A 12,472-nucleotide genomic window follows, 5' to 3' on the forward strand; every position below is an offset into this window, starting at 1 on the left:
TATGTGTGAGAGTATGTGGGATGATGTGTTGAGGTGTGTGCTGTGAGGTGCGTGGATGGTGTATGGGTGATGGTGTTTTGTGGCTCAGATTGAGTGGGTGCTCCTGGATTGTCTCTTTCTGTTAGCAATCTTTTTTTTTTCTTTGAAAGGGTTGTCGGTAATGTGGGTGTGTGTTTTATAGTTGTGTGGGTGTGGTGTGTGTATGGTTGTCAGGTGTGTGTAGTTTGAATTGTCCAATGTGGTGTTGTTTTGTAAGTGTGTGTGTATTCTGAGCGCGGCGGTGTGTACCTCCAATGGCTTACTGCGGTGATTCGGAGTTCCTGATACTGTGTGCTTATTTCTTTTGGCATAACGGTGTGGGTTTTGGTACCGCCAGTTTATCACTGCTCTTTGGTCTGGCGGGCTTGTGTGGGTGTCTGTATAGTGGCGGATTTCTCTGTGTGGGTAATAATACCCGCAGCTGTATACCGCCGCGGTCAAAGTATGTTGGTGGCCGTCAGCACTGCGGTGGGCAGCATTTACCCCCAGGGTTGTAATGAGGGCCCAAGTCCTCGTCTACTGTAATGGCTCCCAATACATTTTTTCTTATGTTGCTAGCAGCCAATCAGAGCCTTGCTCCCAGCAGCAAATTGGTCTAAGGTAAACAAAGTTCTCTGGGCCAATCAAAAGACTCTATTGTTTGAAAATGGGTTTGAAGGACTCTTGCAAGAGTCCCTCAAGCCCAACCGTTCAGCTGTATAAATATCTTTCTACCTTAATTTTGAAAAAGTTCTGATTTATGCCAAACACAAAAACCTACATCTGTGGACCAAGATCAAGCTTCTTGCCAAATTTGGTGTAATTCTGTTCAGCGGTTTTTGCCAAAATTCTTATGACAAAAGTATATGGAAAAGCATGGGGATATTTGCTTTTGGGATCCCCTTTCTTTCTCCAGTTTGTGACGAGTTGTCAAACAATGTCAAAGTTATTAGCAAACCAAAAAGTGCCTTGTCTGTGGAAAAAATATTTTATATAAATATATATATGATAGCACTGTGCTGATCCTATGCTTAAAAACTTTGCTAGTTGAGCAGACATTTGAGGTGAGCAAATCTAGAGTGTCGCTGGTGTTGCAGGGTGCTCCTTACTAGAGCAGCTCTCCACCTAAAATTGGGAACTTCCCAGAGTTCTCCTTTGTTTTTTGCGATATATATATATATATATATATATATATATATATATATATATATATATATATATATATATAGAGTACTTAAAAATACAGGACATTCAATTAGTATAATAGGTAGTTATAGTTAGAGGTCAATCTTTCCTTAGGAAGAGCGTTTTTGTTTTGCTAACAAGTTTGGTGCTGTTTCATGAAACTTTCCAAAAACAGTTCATCCATAATTTCTGGAAAGTTTCAGGGTGATCTGTCAAGTGGGGGGGCAAAAAAGGGGTGTCTCAAAACACATTTCTCCATGCAATTTTCCATAGGAATCTTAGGAAGTGTTTTAGACAAAAACTGCTGCACAACTTTACACCACCTTTTGCAAAAAAATAAGATTTACTCAGAAAGGCTGCTTGTTATGATGTGGCATAAATCAGTTCAGCAGTTTTTGAGACATTAGGGTCTAAAAGTTTGTGATATATTGACAGTTAGTCCGGCAGTACCATATAATAAAGCATTCTGATTGACAGAGAGAGATTTTTTCCCTATTGGTTGCTTCAGTCCCGAGGGACTGGTAAGCTTTGTGGGACCGAGCAATCTGATTGGCTAGCTGCAAAATCAACAGATGCTATGTCAATCATTATGTGCCCTAATCCATCAAAAAAAATACATATACAGTGCATGTCATTAGTGATGCCGTCAATAATGTAAGTGAACATGTCTTTAGTGATGAAATATGTGAGGTCATTAGCAGTGCATGGCCAATGCAAAAGTTATAATTTGCTCAGTAAATTATAACTGGGGAACTTCAGTGTTTGTTTGCTTTAACGCAATATTTTTTATATTATTACCAGGCATAACTATAACGTCACTTTAACCTTTGGGTTTGTCAGTGAACTTCTAGGCATGTTTTATGTAAAGTTAGATTGTATTAACATACATAATTATATTGTCACATTCACCTTTGTTTTTTCAGTGAATAAAGTTCTATTTCATTCCAGATGAACTGCTAATGTAACGTTTCAAATGGTCAGTTAAAAACAGTTTTTGGCAGTTACACATTTAAAAAAAATACACCTGTCACACCTAAAACATTGCAAGATTATTTCTGAAAAAGTAATATTATCGATTGGGCTAAGAATGTTTCTTAAAGTTTCTGCTTTTCTGAATTTTATTGTTAAAAGTGTCAGAATGGTAGCTAAATCAAGATTTTCAAAATAGGCCAATGGTTTTGCATAAAGGTAAAATATTTTCCATTTTCTGCACTGGGCTTTGTAATGAACCTTAAATTCTCCTGATCCTTCATTATTCTTCAGTTATATATATTTTGCTCTCTGTCTTGTCGAAGAGGACTTCTGTCAATTTTACATACTTTATTGGCTGATTGAGCTAAATGTTTTGATGGATGTCATTTTTCTAGTAATTTGCAAATAATTTTTGACTCTTCCCTCAGATAATTATAATCTTTGATACAGTTTTTTTGTGTCTTAAGAACTCTGCATAAGGATATTGTTTTTTTGTTTCTAAAGATGTCCAGTATCATAATGTAATCTACTGTTGATAGCAATTTTCTTAATAAATTAGCTACTCAATAGTTTCTGAATTTTGATATACAATTCTAAATCTAAACATTGGAGATTCGATTTGTGATATTCTGATGACAGTTCAGAAAGGAATGATGGTCTAAGTGCATTTTTTGTGTGGTTCCATATCACCAGGATATCATCAGTATTTTGGGTCCCACATAAATACATAGGTAGAGCCTTCATGCAAGGATTCATTCCATCTCATAACAACCATAAAATGATTGGCATAAGCAGGAGAAAACATGGTGCCATTACAATTCCACATAACTGATAGAAAAGATCTTTTCGCTATCGAAAATATTTGCTGTGTAACACAAATGATGTGAGTTCCAAAATCATTTTGACATGTTCCTCATAACAGGTATATTTGCTCACCTATTCTCTTGTTCAATCAAAGAATAAAGGATCTTGACCTGCATGGTTACATGCCAGTAGCTTTTCTCACAAGGGATTTTATACATGTTCTTTAGATGCTTTTGTGAATCTTTGACACAAGATGATAAACTACGCATCATGGGCAAAAGAAGTATGCCAATATAATCTGATACCCTCTTTCTACATGGTCCTATTCCTCCTACAAAAAGCCTGTATAGGGAATTATGACCTCTTTTTTTAATAGGTGTTATAGGATTTCTAATGCCTAAATATCTGTATTTATCTTGGTCAAGGAGAACTTTATCAAATTATTTTCATAGAAGCTGGGAGAGTTGATTCTGTATTGTTCAATCGTTGTTAGTGTTACAACTTTCTTAATTCCTTTTTACTGTAACTCTTCATTATATGCATCATAGTTTAAAATCACAACGTTTCCTTCTTTACTCACCTGGTAAATGGCTAAATACAATTTATCTGCAAGGTATACAGTGCTTCCTTTTCTTTAATTGTCAAACACACCGAATCTGAAAATATTTCAATAACATTTTCTTTAGACACATCTGGGATAAAACAAGATTTGTTAGACAGACAACTGTTTTGGATAATTTCTTCCTCTAAGTCGATATTAGATGGAATATCGTCAATGTATGGATTAATCAAATTTTCTAGGCTCATAAGAAAGTGTACGTCATGAAAAGATTTCTAACAATTGTTTCATGAGATATTTTGAGTCATTTCAATCTCTTGTGTTTTGCTAGCTATAGTATTAAAATACTTTTTATATTTCAAATTCCTAGTGAGCTTGACTAATTCTATTTTAAGTTCAAATGTATAAAGATGAAGGCCCTCATTTTGACATTGGCGGTAAAAACCGCCTACTGCCGCGGTGATGGCCACCAAAAGACCGTCGCCATAGATACCAGCCGTCCGCTGTATTATGACCAAGGCCAGATTTCTGCCACAATAAGGGAGGAAATCCTACTGTGGCCATGCCGGCGGATGGTGGTAAGGTGGCGCTGCTGCCACCAGCAGCGCCACGCCAGTAGACCGCCGCCAGCCGTAATATGACCAATAATATGGCCTGGCAGTGTTTGGTGGCGGGCGCTGCTGGTGGCAGCAGCGCCCCGTCCCGTCTCCTGCTGGCAGACCCCCTGAATACAGGCAAGTCGGGTCTCCGACAGGGGAGAGGTGTAGGGGGTGTTGTGTGTGTGTGGGCGGTGTGTGTGAATGTTTGTGTATGTGTGGATGTGGGTGTGTGTTGTGTGTTGAATGCGTGGTGCATGTATGGATGTGTGAGTGTGTTTATGTTGTGTTATGTGAATGCGTGTCTGCGTGTATGTTTGAAAGTGTGTGTGGATGTGTGTGTGAATGGATGTATGCATGCGTGGAATGCCATGGTTTTCGCAGTGTTACAAACGCCACAGAAACCATGGTGGTAGACGGGGTCATAATCCCGCAGGTGGAACAATGATGGCCATAGGGCTGGAGATGGCGGTCAGAGTGGTACATTGGGTGGTTGGCTTCAGCCAACCTGTCAATGTCATAATATGGCGGTAAGTACCGCCAGCTTGTTGGCGGTACTTACCGCCATAATAACGCCGACCATCGGGGTCATAATGACCCCCAAAGTGTTTTCTAAAACATTTCACCCTGTCTTCGTTAATTCCTGTTTGAGAAATTCAAAATAATAAAATTAACTACGTTTTCCTATCCTCTTATTTATGACGGGCTTTTACCCTTCTTGTTTGTGAATCTTCTCCCTCAGTGTTTTGCCCCTTTTTTCCGACATGGACAATTGTTCTTATTGGGATCTGCATTCTCTGTTTTGTAAATTTTCCACAATTTGTGTTCTTTTTAGTTCTTCTAGAAACAAGTAGTTCGCCCATTGTTATTATTGGTTTCAATATTGGACTTATGAGAATCAATATTGGACAACTGTGAGGTAGATAAACTCTCCTGTGGTGGAACTTAGGGCCAGATGTAGCAAAGGTTTAGCGACTCGCAAACGGCGAAAAACGCCGTTTGCGAGTTGCTAAAGCCACTTTGCTATGTTGAAATGCATTTTGCGAGTCGGAACCGACTCGCAAAATGCATTTCCGAGTCGCAAATAGGAAGGGGTGTTCTCTTCCTATTTGCGAGTCGCAATGGTATGCATTTTCATTTGCGACCGCGATTGCGGTCGCAAATGAAAGCGCAGTTACCATCCACTTGAAGTGGATGGTAACCCAAGCGCAAACGCCCTTTGTGTCTGGCACAAAAAATAATTTTTCAGAGCAGGCAGTGGTCCAATGGACCACTACCTGCCCTGAAAAATACCGAAACAAAAGGTTTCGGTTTATTTTTCAAAGTGCAGCTCGTTTTCCTTTAAGGAAAAGGGGTTGCACTTTGAAAACAAAAAAAACTGCTTTATTTAAAAGCAGTCACGGACATGGTGGTCTGCTGTTCCCAGCAGGCCACCATCCCCGTGAGTGCCCTGACTCGCTATGGGGTCGCAAATTGCGACCCACCTCATTAATATTAATGAGGTGGGTCTTTGCGACCCCATAGCGACTCGCAGAAGGTGTCTGAGACACCTTTCTGCATTCCAAATTGCGAGTTGCAATTTGCGAGTCGCTGGGACTCGCAAATTGCAAGTCGCAATTTGGAAGTTTGCTACATCTGGCCCTAAGTTTACTTAAGATTGTTTTTTTATATATGTCATCAAATATTCTCACATAGATCTGCACTTCCCAGGAGTGTAAGACGTGCACTGCACCCAAAGCGTTTATAACTTCCAAACCACAGGTAGCAGGCTAATGTTCCTTGCTTGTATAAGGGGCCATGCATCATTGCTAAGCCACTACTTTTATGTGCCCCTCAACCTATAACCTTCTCTCAACCCAAGACGCCATCCTACATACTGATACTATTTGAATCTTCAGCTACCTTTGTCATTGTCAGCCTTCTGATGGATTGACTGGCTTCCTTCACTGAGGACTGCTGGCAAGGCACGTGAATGGCTCATGACTGAATGGCACTTCCTTTAGATGATATGAAATTACTCTCTTAAACCCACTCTGAAGGCATCTACTCAGTTATCATGACACGTATCAACTCCTACTCCCTCGCAGGCTCTCATCGTATGTGCTTGTGATGTATAGCCTCATTGTTTTCACGTGGATAAGTCATCCATGTCAAGAGTGGAGGATTCTGTCCCTCGATAAATGCATGGAAGTTTAGGATCGCATGCTGCGACTGGTGTCATTTTTTCTGCTCAATTGCACAGAGGCTTGTAGGAGATCAAATAAATTTCGATCCCAAGAAGCACCAGGAACTTACTCCAGAACGCCCGCCACTACAGGATTAATAAAACTGGTAGTGTTACCACAATAAATAATACTGTGGGCTGAGGACTTCTTAATAATGGGATTATGGCTTCCCCATACATTCCAGATATATTCATTATCTCTAATTCACCCTTTCATTATATTATTTTTTCCTTATCCTCTTACCACTAACATGTTTTTTCTTAATTATGAACCATCCTATGTATACTCAGCGATCTGTATTTTATTTTTGTACCATAGTCATAATTCTCATTTCATCAGAGTTTTGCTGTCCCAAAAGATAATGCTGCATGTGTAAGGCCAATAAACAAATAACTAAAAATAAAAAAAAATATTGAAACCAAAATATTATGGGTGCAGCAACACATGGCAGTAGCAGGTGTCTCTTGGCAGCGGGGGTGGGGTGGTTTGCAGTATAAGGCGATTGGCTCCACAGGGACCTCCCAAAGGAAATAGAGTACAGTAAGACAGGCCATTACTAGATGCCACTGTACAACAAGGATGCTTTACTAGATGTTCACTTGGAGCACTAGAGAAGCATCTAGAAGCATATTGAATAGCTCTCTATATCTTCAATACTTCTCATTTTATAATTCTTTGGTAATTGATTAAAGATTGTCATATAGGTGGGTAGTATGTTACACGTTAGCTCCACAAGTCAATTCCCTTCACAGTCTGTGCAAAAGAAAATATCAATATTTGTATAGGTATGCACGCAGACCTAAAAATCAGCAATACTTTATGTGGATTCTGGTTCCTGCTCTCCCAGTCCGTATTGTGATTGTGATAGCTGAAGTTATTTACCACTGGTGTTGTGGGCTAGCAGTAGTGCTGGACCCCAAAACGCTTAGCTAAGTGCTCCCGTTTAACACCTAAATCTCTTAGGGCAGCGAGAAAGAGCAGTCCAGCACTTACTCAACTAGGTAATAAGTGTTAGACCCTCACAACACTGTAAACATCAAAGTTCCTATTATTTGTTTAATATTTTTAATATTTTAACAAGAAACATCATGCACATAAACAGTAGGAACATTTGTAGCTTTGGGCCAGATGTAGGAAAGGATTTGCAACTCGCAAACGGCAAAAACTGCTGTTTGCGAGTTGCAAATCGCATTTTCCTATGCAGAAATGCATTCTGCGAGTCGGACCGACTCGCAAAATGCATTTCAGAATCGCAAATAGGAAGGGGTGTTCCCTTCCTATTTGCGATTCCTAGTGGTATGCAATACCATTTGCGGCCGCATATGCGGTCGCAAATGGTGTTGCAGTTACCATCCACTTCAAGTGGATGGTAACCCACTCGCAAATTGGAAGGGGTCCCCATGGGACCCCTTCCAGTTTGTGACTGGACCCAAAAACATTTTTTCAGGGCAGGGAGTGGTCCAAGGGACCACTCCCTGCCCTGAAAAAATATCGAAACTAAAGGTTTCGTTTTTTTTTTTTTAAGTGCAGCTCGTTTTCCTTTAAGGAAAACGGGCTACACTTAAAAAAAAAAAAAACTGCTTTATTTAAAGCAGTCACGAACACGGAGGTCTGCTGACTACAGCAGGCCTCCATGTTTGCGAGTGCCCATAGTCGGTATGGGGCTGCAATTTGCGACCCACCTCATTAATATTAATGAGGTGGGTCATTGCGACCCCATACCGACTCGCAGACGGTGTCTGAGACACCGTTCTGCATAACATTTTGCGAGTTGCAAATAGCGAGTCGCTAAGCCTCGCTATTTGCAACTCGCAAAATGCTTCTTTACTACATCTGGCCCTTTGTCTTTAGTTTGCGAATAACAGTACAAGAAAAACAATACAAGAACACAAAGCAGATTGAACTCTTGCAGGTAATTTCTGATCAAAACATGTTAATTATCAGTTCCTTTATATCCTAGCTAGCTATTGGGTCCCCAAACATTATAGCTAGTGTTATAATTTCTGTTAAGGGAGAGTCTCTGGCCATTGCAAGTCTTTGTGAGTCTTCATGATCACCGGCCAAGACTGTGAGAACAGAAGCAAGGCTTACAGAACTTGTATCATTCAACACAACAGAGACAAGTTCCACCATGCTTCTGAGCAAGGTGTCATCACCTGCAGTACCCCAGCGACACGCAACCCAAACAAAAACTTGTCATATAGGGGTGGGCAGCTCAGCCGGCAGAGTTTGCAGAATTTTGACCACTCTGCCTTATGCTTGTATCGTGCAGTTCAGGCCAAACTCCACCAACTGCCGTGTGGTGGAGTTTTTTCTCACATGTGGCTCACCCGGGGTAAGTTGATGAGTGAGATTTGGAGTCCCCTAATGCAAATTTTGGTCATGAGGAGGGCAAAATCAGTGATTTTCCCTATGCAGTCAGAAAGCTGCCGTTTGAGCAGAACATCTACTTAGCTGCAGCAAAATCACCTCCAGAAGCGGTGCATTCTGACAGTGGTGCATGGTGCAGTTCATGCTGGTTTTTCAACAGGGAACAGGCTCTTGGCGCTATAAATCAGCGAGAGCAGCATAACGTGCCTATGTTCACCTGTTTGCGGAATGACTCTTCGTTGAATTTGTAGATTTGTTTGTCTCAGCATAATAAATACATTGTTGAAGAATAACTTCACATGGCTAACCCTTTCTGCCACAGTCTTAAAACAATCTCTCCATGTATACAATACTGATTTATTATTTATTTACTGCCACAAAGGTTGTTACGACATTTTTGTGAACCCGCCAAGCAGTTTCTCGTGGCAAAGCAATGTCAGTGGCCTCCAAAAATTATGAGGAGTCCATCTAAGCCTGGCATACGTAGTAGTCAACGGGGCAACATTCGGTGCCATAGTGGTAGCTTTTGACCCAACAGCTCTGGATGACACAAACATTGATGCCCATGTGAACCAAGCCATCATTCCTCTTAAATTTCACTATTAACTTCCCTTGGTTTTGTCAGATACCAGTTCACTAGCGGAAAAATGCAGCAGAATTGTCAGTTCATGGTTTATGAAACATAACTAAAGTGAGGCTTTGAACAACATGCTTTTTTCCAGTGAGCACTTTTTCCTATGTGTAGTTCTGACATTAGCTACGACCTTTTGAATTTTCTAAAACTATATGTATGATATACATAGTGGCAGGGGCTTTTGGTTAGCCCTCTTCATCCATTGTTTTGTTGTTGTGACATTCACATTTTTCTTCCGCCCACTACTGCAAGGGGGAATAGGTCAGCCATCTCATCCATTGTTTAACTTGACTGAGAGTGAGGGCATTCTGTCCTTCCAAAGGAGCAAACCTACACACAAAGTAGTTCCCCACTATGCCCTGACTGCTATGGCAATGTGTGCTTTTCAAGACTAAAACATATTTTTGCATTTAGCCACGTTTTTCCGATTTATGAAGGCAGCTTGTCCTGCAGTAAAGTTTTGCAAAAACATGACACAAGCTGTAACATAGATAGAACCAGGCCTATTGCCTTCCGCAATACTTGTTTAAAAAATGACGGGGCTTCATTTGAACTAATACGTAGGTTAAATGCTTTGGGTCTGAAGGGATATTCCTTAATACACATTGACAAAGCCAGTAGAGGTGTTTTTTCCAATGAAATGTTTTGGAGACGTAAGTAGGAAGTTATGTTAGGTGCAAAAGCTTGTAACGTTCTATACTTTAAGTGGGAAGTTTTAACACCTTGGCCAATGCTCAGAATAAAATTGGGTATGAACTTTATTTTGCTCTCATAAGCAGACAGAGTACATTTTGGTAGGAAGTTCAAGAAGTCATTATTTCTAAAGAGGGCTGCTTCGCTTTCATTGGGAGTTACAAAACTCCTTGGCAAGAATGTTACTCATTCAATGGGAGAGAGGTGTGACTTCTTCGCATTGTTGCTTTGACAAAAGTAGGTCAGTAGCATCACTTCCAATAAAGGCTATCATATTTAATTTCAGGCAGACCTAACACTTCTCCCCAGTGATGATCGAGGTGTATTGGGGCACTAGTTGCTCTTCTCAGCAAATGTTGCCATACTTTAATTTGGACTGTAGATGTTTTCCATATACATTTTGGGACTTGTAGTCTTTTTTCTATCCCATTATATAACAATACTACACGCCCCAAAATGTTAAGAAAAAAAAGCCTTGTCTGAAGCAGCACTGAATGCATGCACGTGGGAAACTCTAGCTCCTGTATGCTGACAGTGTCAGAACTTCTCAATCGAGATGATGATCTATTTTAATTGACCAATAACAATTCTTCTGAGCTATTCTTTTAACTCAGCAATACTAAAACTTAGAAAAGGGAATGCTTCCTCTTTCATAGTAGAATATCATCAGCTTTTTGCAGTCTTAGCAAAGAAACCAATACTTGGAAGGGCATGTAATTGTGGTCTTCTCCTCTTGTACACTATGAAGCAAGTGTGATGGATGACGGTCTGTTGTACACAAGATATCATCAGTGCTAGCTTTCCTTACACTTAGAAGAGTTACTGCACAGGTAGAAACAGTGTAAGATCCTCATGCCTTCTTAGTGCTTACATTTTGGTACTTGCCTTGTTTGTTTCCATTAGAAATATTTGAACAAAAGCACCAAAATGCAAAAAGAAACAATACGAAAAAAATATTAGCATGACTAAACAAGGATTACTAAAGTTCATTTTGGAGCGTGTTCCTTTCATACTGAGGATGTAAAGGTGTGGAAGAAGACACAAGGCTTAAGGCTGCCATGCCAGTGCATCAGTAGGCCTTCTTATTGATGCAGAATGTCCCAGTAAAGTTGAGGCGAACTTGGCAGGAAAAATCACCATTGGGTCCCAAATGCAGGGAGAAAACTACCTGCACGTGGAAGCCACCATTTGTGAGAGTTTGCAGAAACAAACACCCACTTTGGGGATGTGTTACTGAAAAACAAGAACGACGTAAAGCGAATTGTAACAACATGACAGCCAACTCAGCATTTTGGTTTCACGAAAGTGCACCCATAACAACTTTGCATCCAGTTTTGACAAAGAGGATCCCCATTGGTGCAACAAGTATTTCTAAGGCTCTTCACTTGGAAGGTGATGCCAGGACCCTTCCCCACATTACTATTGCACCAGGGCCATCCAAGGGAATCAGACTTAGTGAAATCTGTTAAAAGAATGTGAGACCAGTAATTAACTCCATGGTTAATTCTGTGGAGAAGAATTGAAGGTTAAGCTGATAGAGTTGTTATTTCCTCCTTTTCCAAACCTGAAACATTATCTGTTTGAGGGTGCCCTCTATATTTTACTCCTGCCATGTAGCTAAGCCAACATCCCAATGATTTTCCAGTAGGCTACTTGGCTGATGCCACATTGGTAGATCAAAAATGCTAGGAAGGCAGGGGAAGAGTAGAACAGATATGATAAACTCAACCCGAGTCCTGCTATGATTTCAGAGGTACCAGGCTGTCGTGAAAAACTTCTGGAATTCCATATGTTAGACTTCATTGGCTGGCAGTGGCCTTTAAACCTGATGGGAATGGAACATGACAGGTCTTAGCAGAGTCTGGAGACTGCAGTTTCAGATCAAGGCTCTCCATGTTATTAAGAGTCACTCACTTGGAAGGCTCACACATGCCCGACATATTTACCCTGCGGGCTGATCTTGACACTTTGAAACCAGCTAGGCAGGTAGTTTGTAACCACAGAGATCATATGGTTTATAAAGGAACAACACCTGAAATAGGAATATGTGCATGAAGCAGAGCTGATATCATGACTACAGCTGCGACTGCCTACTCCTCTAGCCTATGTTCTCCCACCATCTGGCGCGGGCCTGACCAGGAGTAAGGGGCTGGGCTCTTCTACTACTGCCAGATGTACAGCTGGCATGGAGTCTGCCCCCACACCATCTTCTGCTCTCACTGCCCATCTTTTTCCCCGAACTCTCCCTGAAAATCCAACCCTAAGTTGTGTCAATTTCCTCCACCATGTTGCTGGGAATCTTTTAAACATCACATATAATTAAAAAGCACAGAGCAAAAGTAATGTTGGTGTAAGTGACCTTGTGTGTGGGCAGGTGTATTTATTGCTTTGGAGAAATAAGCGTAAAATACTCATT

This window comes from Pleurodeles waltl, chromosome 3_1 (genome assembly GCF_031143425.1).
Source record: "Pleurodeles waltl isolate 20211129_DDA chromosome 3_1, aPleWal1.hap1.20221129, whole genome shotgun sequence".
Taxonomy (NCBI): domain Eukaryota; kingdom Metazoa; phylum Chordata; class Amphibia; order Caudata; family Salamandridae; genus Pleurodeles; species Pleurodeles waltl.